At 34.1% G+C, this 10,911-nt stretch overlaps 1 long non-coding RNA gene across 1 annotated transcript in view; it reads right to left on the bottom strand.

Moving 5' to 3' along the window:
• The window catches only part of LOC117104953, a 15,159-nt gene extending 4,630 nt beyond the window's left edge, over window positions 1-10,529 (bottom strand). Inside the window, exon 1 of the long non-coding RNA XR_004444841.1 lies at window positions 10,395-10,529. This is a non-coding gene — a long non-coding RNA (uncharacterized LOC117104953). The remainder of the gene's footprint in view (window positions 1-10,394) is intronic.
• Window positions 10,530-10,911: the final 382 nt, after the last annotated feature.

Genomic DNA, 10,911 nt, shown 5'->3' on the forward strand with positions numbered 1-10,911 from the left:
CTTTTGGATACTTTATTTTCAATTTGGGAGATTTGTTTTTTCCAATTTAATGCACTGTCAAGATAAACTCCTAGGAACTTAGCAAATTCGGTATTGGGAATTTCGTGATTATCAATATAGATTTTGAAATTCGAAGGATCGAGAGTTTGTGATTTTTGGGGACTTCGAAACAGAATGAAGCTACACTTCTTGTGATTAATTGAATGTTTATTGGCAGCAAAGTAATGGGAAGTGGAAATTAAATTAGAGTTAACAATGTTGAATAAAGAATGAATATTTTTGTTAGAATATAGGATAGTGGTGTCATCAGCATAAAGAAAAAAAGAAAGAAGGTTGGAAGACAAGTGAACATCATTAATATATAAAAGGAACAGAAGAGGGCCCAATAGGGATCCCCGGGGGACACAAGTAATCTGGCGAAAGTTGGAGATAGTGTTGAGATATTTAGTGCATTGTGAACGGTTAGAGAGGTAACTTCGGAAAAGATTGAGAGCGGGACCACGAATACCATAGTGAGAAAGTTTATATAAAAGGATGTTATGGTCAATAATATCAAATGCTTTGGAAAGGTCAATAAAAATTCCTATTGTAAATTGACTATTTTCAAATGCATGACAATTTTATTGGTGAGGTCAGTAAAGGCAATGGATGTATTGTAGCCTTTTCTGAACCCAAATTGTCTGTCATAAAGTATATTAAATTTAGTAATAAATTTGAGTGTTTTATCATAGATTATTTTTTCAAGGGCTTTTGAGAAGACTGATAAGATTAAGATTGGGCGATAATTTGAAAGGTCAGATTTGGATCCAGATTAAAAAATCGGTGTAACACGGGCTAGCTTCATTCTGTTAGGAAAAACCCCCTTGGAAATCGAGAGGTTAAAAATGTGACATAGGGGTTGACGGATGAAGTTGGCAACATATTTGATGACTTTGGTATGGAAATTATCAATACCGGGTGATTTATTAACTTTAAATGAGTTTAATATACAGGCCACTTCAGATTCATTAACAGCGGTAAGAAAAATAGAATTAGGTGTAGGGTTGGGTAAGAATTCCTTAAAGGATTTGTTAACTTGGGGAATTTTGTTAGCTAAAGAGGGTCCGATTTCAACAATGTAGTCATTAAATGCAGATGCAATTGTTGTGGGATCGTTAGTTTGTTCACCATTACAATTGAAATAGGGATTTGTTTGGTTATTGGGGTTTGTTTTTTTTTATCAGCAGATTTATAGTATTCCAAGTAGACTTGATATCATTTTTGTGTTTGAGAAATAAATTTTTGTAGTAGGTAGCTTTGATAATTTTAATAAGTGAATTTAATTTATTGCGAAATTGTATTTGGTTTCATTTTTGGTAGATGGGCAATGAAGGAATTTTGCATAAAGTTTTTGCTTATATTTAATAGAGTTGAGAAGGCTGTTGGACATCCATGGTTTTAGCTTATGTGATTTTTTTTTTACATTTTTGAATGGGAAATGCTCTTCATAGAGATTTTCGAATATGTTTTCAAAATTATTATAGGCTTCATCGGGGTCTTGCACATCAAGGACTTCAGACCACTGTTGGTTACAAATATGTTGGCAAAAATTCTCTAAAGTTAAGGGATTAATATTTCTAAATCTAGGTATTACTTCCATATCCGAGCCAACTGCACCATTGGATGGGTGAGCAATATTCGATAGATAGGATATGTTAAAAACAGGGAGATGATCACTTATGTCACTGTATAATAAACCACTGAGGTTAGGGTAATCAAACATGTTGGTAATAATATTGCCAAGCAGGCTAAAAGAAGTATTTGTAATACGGAATGGTCTATGAATAAGGGGGAGATAATGATTACTAAAGAAGGAATTAACAAAATAATGGGCATCGTTGCTAGATTCATGATTAAGTATATCGATGTTAAAGTCCCCAAGAATATAAGCATATTTATTTTCACAAGACAGTTTGGCCATAACACTATCAAACTGATCAATAAATTTAGTAGAGTCAAGGGATGGAGCTCGATAAAGGGTGCCAACAATAATATTTTTGTGATTTGGTTGAATGATTTCGATAAAAATGGACTCACAAATATCAGGATTAAGGTTGAGATCTTTTCGTAAAGAGAATTGAAGGCCATCACGAATATATATGGCTACTCCACCACCATGTTTATGAGTTCTGTGGTTAGCTACAAAATTATAATTGGGAAGTTGGACTAGTGGATTATCGTCTTTGAGCCAAGTCTCACTAATTAATTTAATTTATTAATTTAATTAATTTAATTTGGTCAATATTTTTTAGAAGACTTCTAGAATTAAAATGTATTGTGGAGAAACTGTTTCTTTTGGTATTATTGACTAAAGACGAGAACTGGCTCGGACAATAATATTCGGAAGTACTAAGTTGGTTATTAAAAAATTGAGAATCGGGGTCAAACTCGGATGTAAATTGATCATGAGACTCTTCAGAGGGGGAAAAATCTGGTCAGCTAGTCGGTCAGTGTTCAAGTGTTTACTCTGGGTTGAAAATTTAATTCAGACATAAAACACAGAAAATAAAAGCAAAAACAAAAGAACACACAAAAAAAAAAGAAAATAAAAAACGAAAGGTCAATCAAAGAGGAAAAATTAGTCAGTGAAGCGGTCAGTAAGAAAGGCCTTGTTTACTTAAAATGGTCAATGAAACGCAAAACATAAAAGACTCAAAGATTGCATGAAAGACATAGGTTGAAGCACGGTATAAATAATAAGAATATATGGAATGCTACATGTAATAAGCAAAGAGAATCAAATGCATCAAGAAGCATAAAAATAGTGTTATAAATCGCATAATAGACATTATAATAATAAATAAACGTAAAATGCAAGCATTCTGTGTAAAAATAAAGTTTTAATAATAATATGAAATTTATACCAGTACACAGATACATCATCATTATACAAGATACAGATTTCTTTATTGTCCAAACGAATGGCAATAACAGATTGTCAGGTATGTGTATATCACATCAGTATTGTGGTTGATTTGACCTGAAATGATAGAGGAGCTTAGCTCAGTTGGCTAATCTGCCTCTCCTTTTGTTTCTGGAGGGCTGTAATACAAGTTACAATAGCACACCGTCTTTCAGATGAGACGTTAAGCCATTGGTCCCATGTGCATTTATGGGACATATGCACGTTATAAAACGCAGTTCACTCTTTAGGAAAGAGGATGGGATTGTTTTCTGGTGTACTGCCAATTACCACCAGAAAGACCCTACTGGAAGCAAGTATTTTTCTAGACTATCATCCAATCCAATCAATTGACCCATTGACGATATCGATGTGTGAAAGAGAAATGAAGAAAAGATGACAAAAAACAATGATGAAGTAAATAAAGAAAACCAAAGACACATTAGGAATACGCAGGCCTGTACACAGGATTTTTATAGGATGAGTGTGAATTTGTGGAAAGTGGACCACAATGGGGCACAAAAGCAAATAGCCATTCTGGGGTCGAGTGGGTGGAGCCCCGCGCTCAGCCATTCTTGATGAAGTATTTTGAAGATGCAATATGAACAGAAGCAAACATTTTTTTCAGAGGCAGTCATGGAAATTGGGAGGGGTGACAGGGAGGTACCTTCCGAGATGGAGGGTCAATATTACCTCAGCCCCCACCATGGTTGGGGCTTAGGTAGGAAAATGTTAATTATGGCACCACTAGGCGGCCGGAAATGCCACTTTTAAACTTAAAATTTGAATATATATATATTTTTTTCAATTTTTGTGAAGAGCCCGGGCCAATCCCCCAAATCTGCCACTGGTTTTGAGAGTAAAAATTATTCAGTGTTTTTATTTTCCAATGTTCTGTATCTATTAACATTTTTGATAGGCCGCCACGCCTAACGATGAATGTAGCAACTTTGATATGTTAAGGAAACTCATACACAATTAAATCGATTTAATCAAAAACATTGTGGAAATGTCGTTAATTATAGCACAAGGTAAATAAAACATTATTACATTTAAACGTAAAAAAAATAGTGTAAATAGTGCACTATGAAAACAGCCTATAATATTATTGAGCATTGAAAATACTAAATTGTTACCATAAATGTAAATGTTATTTTATAATCAATTGGAATTAATTGAAATCGCAAATAATTACAACCACTTTACGTCGTGGATGAGATGTGTAAACGCCAAAAATATATATAATAAGAATTCATAAAATTCTAAATGGAAACAGGGTAGGGAAAGCAATAAATCCCTTTGTTGCTGTTTTGAAGCATTACGTTTACAGTCTAGAAATTACGATTTTTCTGTCATAAAATGTGCGTCATATTAACGCAGGCTCTACAAGGCGCTATTGCGTCATGTGTTATCTTTACGATTTGCAAATAGTGGCGAAAGAGGGGAAAGTACAAAGTACCTATCAGAATAATAATAATAGTAAAATATGGGTCTAGGGAGGGACTTCCACAGAAATAGAGACCCGGGCAGGGCCGGCGCCAGGAATTCTCCACGAGGGTTCCAAGCTCGCAAGGGTCTACCGCGCACCTGTCGGGGAAGCCTAACCCTTAACCCGGAGAAAAAAATTGACTGGCTGGGAATTTTGTTTTTATAAAATAATAAAATTTTGTGTTAATTATGGGATTCTTTACTTAAAAAGGATAATTAATAGAAAACCATGATTCAAGAAGTTAGGAGTATGATACACCTCACACCATATGGTAGCAATTTTTTAATCCATAAAATTTTACAGCATAGTCCACGAAAGAGAGGTCCTTTTACCTCTGGACACCGCTACCACCGCCCCTCCCGGGTCCACCCACTCAGCCAGCTCAACCATGGTTGAGGCAGAGAAAAGAAAACTTAATCACATCTAGATGGCCGGAAATAGGAATATTAGACTCAAATTTCATTATAAATTACTTATGGTTTTTTTCTCCTTTTTATTTCATAACTTTCAAAAACTTTTTGTCCCGATATTTTTTTTTTTTTTTTGAACAGGGTTTTTTCTGCCCGGCACTTTGGTCACTTCCCATGCTTGGATCTTTTCCAAGTTTTGTCCAAACTTAGAAAATGTACTAAAGATGTACCTTATAAAATTTAGTATTTGTGGCAAAGATAATCCAAACCAGTCAATCACCGAAAAATCAATTTTGTAAGAGAGTAAACTGAGAGCTATAAACTGGTAAAAGAATCATTTATACCCGACGTTTCGTTATGAAGTTACAGGAGTTTAAACATACACCTGTTTAAAGAACAATATTTGAGAAACCAGCCTTCAAAAAATTATGATTTTGGGCATTTCTCAGGCAGAAACCAAGGATCAGCATAAAATTATACCTCCCTGAAGAAACCATCATCAAATCATTAATTAACATTGAAAATTGAGAAAATAACAGCATAGCATGATGTAAAGGTTAGTTTAGTGTAATTAACAGATTTAAAAAATGTTGACATTCCAGCATGTTTGGGCTATTATCTCTGAAACAGGATTTGCGACGAGTGACTGGTTTGGCTTGTCTTTGCCACAATTAGTGACAGTGGTATGTCGTGACCAACCAAGTTACTATGAAGAAGCTATTATGTTTCAGTTTAGCCTGAAAATGTGAGGGTCATTTTAATTTCAGACGTCTCAGACCAAAATGTATATATGTAAAAATCTATCAAAGGATCTAAATTAAACTTTCTATAATACTAATTTGTCATGCTCCAATAAAGAAATTATTAATTTTGATAACGATCCGATAACTATATGTGTGGATATGCACTGTAAGTTCTTACTTTAGCAACTTTTAGATTTTAAATGAATTTTTAAAAATGTTTATTATATTTATCTATTTTTATATTAGGCCTATGTATTTTTGCCAGTGACAGTAAATTTGCGTTGCTTTTACTGGTGAAATCAATGATATGATATGATTCCAAAAATGGATTATATGATCTGAATGAAATTTACTGGAAAGTTTAAGTTACAAGGAAGAAATTAATCAATCAATTATTAATTAATTATTATTATTATTATTATTATTTATTCAGGCGTGAAGTTGGGGTCATTTTAAGTGCTAACGTCCCTTTCCTAATACCTCAAAAACTGAAGAGTGATCACAATTAAACAAGGGTGAGGGTGTAGAAATTAAAATGAGTAAGTCTAGCTGATCATTCTAGATGGCTTCCTTGTGACTTTAGTGACCTATTATAGTCTCAGAAGAAAAATGACTAAATATGTTTGCATTAAACATTAAGAGTTATTTGGTACCAAATTTGATATGCTTACATGAACCCTTTATTTTTACATACTTATGGACCAGGTATGTATAACAAAATGGGCGTGGCCTGAATGAAGCCATTTAATTGTTCGGATTTCGGACAACTACTGTCATCTTTATGCATGCATGGAGGAATTAGATTTTTACATAATGTATATAAAAATGACACAGACAAAATGACTTTAATTACCTATAGACACCGCATATACATTGAGGGTGTTTGGGTCAATGTCCATTGCCTGAGCTTTAATTTTATACCAAACTTGATATGTTTATACAAACCTGTTATTCTTCCATATTTATATAGTAATACAAAATGGGCGTGGTCTAAAATGACGGCATTAAATTGTCAGGATTTTTGGGCACCCCTTCTAAGATTGTTTTTTGGATCCAAAAGAAGGTTTCTGCCAAGTTTGGTGATTTTGTCACAGAGTGCAATATAAAAGTGCTAATCTACTCAAACTCCCCAAATAATTGGCCCGGGCAGCGAAGATGCCCTGAGGCCACCGGCGGCCCTGAATACTATACCAGGGTTGCAGCTGTAGAAAACTAAGGGTGGGTGACATCATTGGTAAAATCTAAGTAATAAGAGTGGATCTTAAGGATGGAAAATTTGGTTAATAAAAATGGGTGGATTTCTTTATTTCCCGTACCCCAAATGTTAATTCCGTATGTTATCACAGGTAATATAAGTGTCTTGTATATGGTAAGTAAAACTTACCATGGTACTGCATTTTTTATTTGACACATGGCACAAATGATTGAAGAAATTTCACAGGAAACTGCATTTGCATGGTTTATAAAATTCAGCTTTTCACCAATGATGGCACCAAGAAATTTAGTATAAGGTACCATATCTATTTAACTTTATTTATGGAAAGTACGAGGTGGGATGTACGTATATTAATATTATTCCACTGAATAACATGTACGTCGTCTTTGACGTATTAATAGTTACAATATTAATTTCAAACCATTTCCTAATTTTATCAAGTTCATATTCCATTTGTGTCACCTGCAAACATTATTAAATCAACAATATTGCTTACAGAAAACATGTCATTAATACACCAATCACAAAATGCTTGTTATCAACTGCTGTTGTTATTTTGTCAAATCATGCAAGAGGGCGTGATTAGTTAAATGGCCTGCCCTAAAATCCATATTGTGATTCATGTAGGAGATTATATTTACACAAAAAGGCAAATGTTTGGTCATATACGACCCTTTCATACACTTTGAATATACAGGGCAATATCAAAATTGGTCTATAATTTGTTATGTTCTCTTTTTCTCCCTTTTTATACACAGGAATTTTTTTTAGCAATTTTCAGTTTAGGAAATATACCTGATTGAAGTGATAAATTAATTATATAAGATAAAGGTTTAGCCAGTATAATAAGTGAGTTATTCTTTATAAGAAAGACACCAATATCATCAAAACCACATGACTTATTTACATTAAAGTCATTAATGTATTAATTGATATCGGATTCTAGTACCGCTCTAAAAAAAAACATTGAATTTGTCATGTTGTGTAATTAGCTGTATTATTTTCGTGATTATCATCATGTGTCATTTGCTATATTAATGAAGGCATTCGCTATAGCTATCGGGTGCTGGGAGTTTAATTTAATTTTAGAAGGTATGCCTTGATATTTTTTCCTACCTAATATTGTGTTTATAACACCTCACGTTTTCTTTATGTTACTCTTGTGCTTTTCAAATTCATTTTTATAGTAAACCTCTTTCCTTTCCCTGATTACAGATATTAACTTATATTTATATTTCTTATATTTAGCTTTATTCATATCTGATGGTGTCTTTATATTTTTAATGTATAGTTTATTTTTTATACAAAGTGATTTATGAATTCCATGCGTTACCCACTGGGATTTAATTGTATTTACTTTTAACTTAACTTTTATCAATGGAAAACGCCAATCTATCATTGTTTTTAGAGTATCTGACAAACGTTTATATGACTCATTAGTGTCTTCACAGCTAGATACTTGCTGCCAGTCATGGTCCTTTAATTCAATTCTAAACCGATGTTTTTGTTGTTCCGTATAACTTCTTTTAATCAAAATTTTTTCTGGTGGCGGTGATGAATATTTATCTGAATCATCTATGCAGAAAACGGCAAAGTGGTCAGAGATGTCATCAATATTCCTGTGTTAATGTTTTGAAATTCTTTATTATTTGTATAAATATTATAAATTACTGTGGCAGTGTCCTTTGTGATTTGAGTGGGTTTATTTACAAGAGGAATGAAAAATTCAGCAAACATATTATCCACATGAGTTTGAATATTACAACACAATAAACAAATAATTAATGGTTGCACTAGCTAGCTAGTATTGGATTGTCGTTGACAGATTAGATCAAAGGACTGTACGCTGAAGAGTGTAGAGATGAGCACAGGGATGAGTGTCCTTCTGCTGAACTGCATTGATAAGAACAGGAGTAAATAAAGCAAAGTAAAAAATAAAAGTGAGGAAGTGATATGTAAGTGAAAACAATTAACAGTTATGGAGGAATTAAATCAAAAAGAGACTAAAGAAGGATTCATTAAAAAAATTTTTTTTTTAATTAAAAAGCAACTGCAGAAAACAAGAAACTGCAGCAGAATAAATTAAATTGAGACCTAAAAGTACCAGGTGTGGCGCGGCCACAGGCCAGGGCCCCCGTCAGGGAGAGCTGTCCTCCCTCGGTCAGTGAGAAAAACCACAATAAACCACAATTTGTCAGGGTCAAAAAAATGTATTTGAATTTCCTACATATTATTACTCGAAGATTAATTAAACAAGCCTTCGAAACCACTAAATCGTCATATTTCTCAGCCGTGGGACGCTTTCGAGAGATTTTAGGCGACGCCCGACTACGCCTACCCTTTTTTCGTCGGGAATATAAAGGGGGCCCCGTCCGGAACAACGAACCCCTGTGGGCAAATCCTGGCTTCACCCCTTAAAATACAATGATGAGAAAACAGAGCCTAAGGTGAGGACCAAATAAAACACTAAAAGAGGAGCAAGACAGGAAAAATAGATGAGATGAGAAGCAGGAAAAATATTTAAAATAATGAGGACAATAGGCCATATACAAATATGAGAAAGATAACAAAATAAGAACAGGGAAATGAAATTAAGATAATTATAAAATGAAAATAATGGAGGATAAAAATGAACACTAGAAACACATATTTCTGGGTTCTGATAACTAAAATTCATAAAAATGTGTTATTTAATGTGGCCCTGGAAAGAAATTGACAAGCAGTCCAATATAATCACAACTGTTCTTATCGAAATTGATGATCCAAGCAGTGGCGGCTCTAGATACACATCTAGATGTGTATAAGAGACAGTATACATTGAGGACTTGGGCTCGAGCTGGAGGAAGGGGTTGAGAGGGGGCACCCCTCCCAAATGAGATTTTAAGATATTTATGAATATCAACCTCTGGATGGCCAAAAATGGCACTCTCAGACTGTGAGAGACATGTGTTGGCTTGGTGTGGGCCTATTTTTATATGTTTTATGGTCTGACTGCCCGACGAGCTCTGTCCGGTTGGGGGGGGGGGCCTTGACTTGTCCGGTTGGGGGGCCCCTTAAGCTCCCCTGCCACCCCGCTCGTATTTTTTTGCGTAACGGTCATTTGAAATAATCTTTCAAGTTACAAATATTTGATAATACTTGCCTTAGTAGGCCTAGTTTTTTTGATATATACATACATCACGGAAAATGAACACAGCAAATTATGGAGGTTTCTGCTAGAATACAGCCTATCGAAAATGTCCGCCGCTATTTCACGCGGTCACTCTGGCATTGCATTGTCTATACAGGTGGTGCGTCCAGAATATTAAATGAAATGGCCTCAAAAACGCTAAGCACATACTATCCTTTTACTACAAAAATTAGGAAATATTTATTGGTCTAACATGCTTTTGCAATTTACTTTAAAAATTGCATAGGCCTACCTCATCACATCAAACATCTTTTTCGAAACAAGCTGGCGATCGGTCGAGTCTCTTTCGACCATGCCATGCACACCTACAAAGAAACTGACTCGTATTGTATGATAACGGACCTCGAAAAAATACAAATTGCAATTGTTTTAGTATAGTTTAAAACACATAATACTTAGGCCTACCTCGTTTTGTTGATACGTACGGTACATCACGAATATACCCTAAAATCATGAAAAATTATGGCGTCTTTTTGCTAAAATACAGCTTGTCCACCATATCTGTCGACGTCACGCGGTTCTCTGGAATTTCACAATCTGCTATACACAGGTGTGTGTATTCAGGATATTAGGTGAAAGGTGGCCACAAAACACTTAAGTTTAATTATTAGAATAAATAGTATTAATTGTTCAAGGGTATAAATAGATATTATATATTTACTTTCCATTGGCGTAGTATACACAGATGTGTATATTATACATTACATTATATACATATATATTTACAATATATACATAATTATATAATCATAATATCTCGAATTTATATGGCGCCAATTCCAAACAAGATCAAATGCGCAACGCATGTGAAAAGCCACCGGAAAACAAATAAGCTGTGAGTTGCAAATAGAGTATATATATAAATATATATATATATAAGATGTGTATAAGAGACAGATATTTAGCTTTATTCATATCTGAT

This window comes from Anneissia japonica, unplaced genomic scaffold (genome assembly GCF_011630105.1).
Source record: "Anneissia japonica isolate Jap-2015-1 unplaced genomic scaffold, ASM1163010v1 scaffold640_len1575945_cov177, whole genome shotgun sequence".
Lineage (NCBI taxonomy): Eukaryota > Metazoa > Echinodermata > Crinoidea > Comatulida > Comatulidae > Anneissia > Anneissia japonica.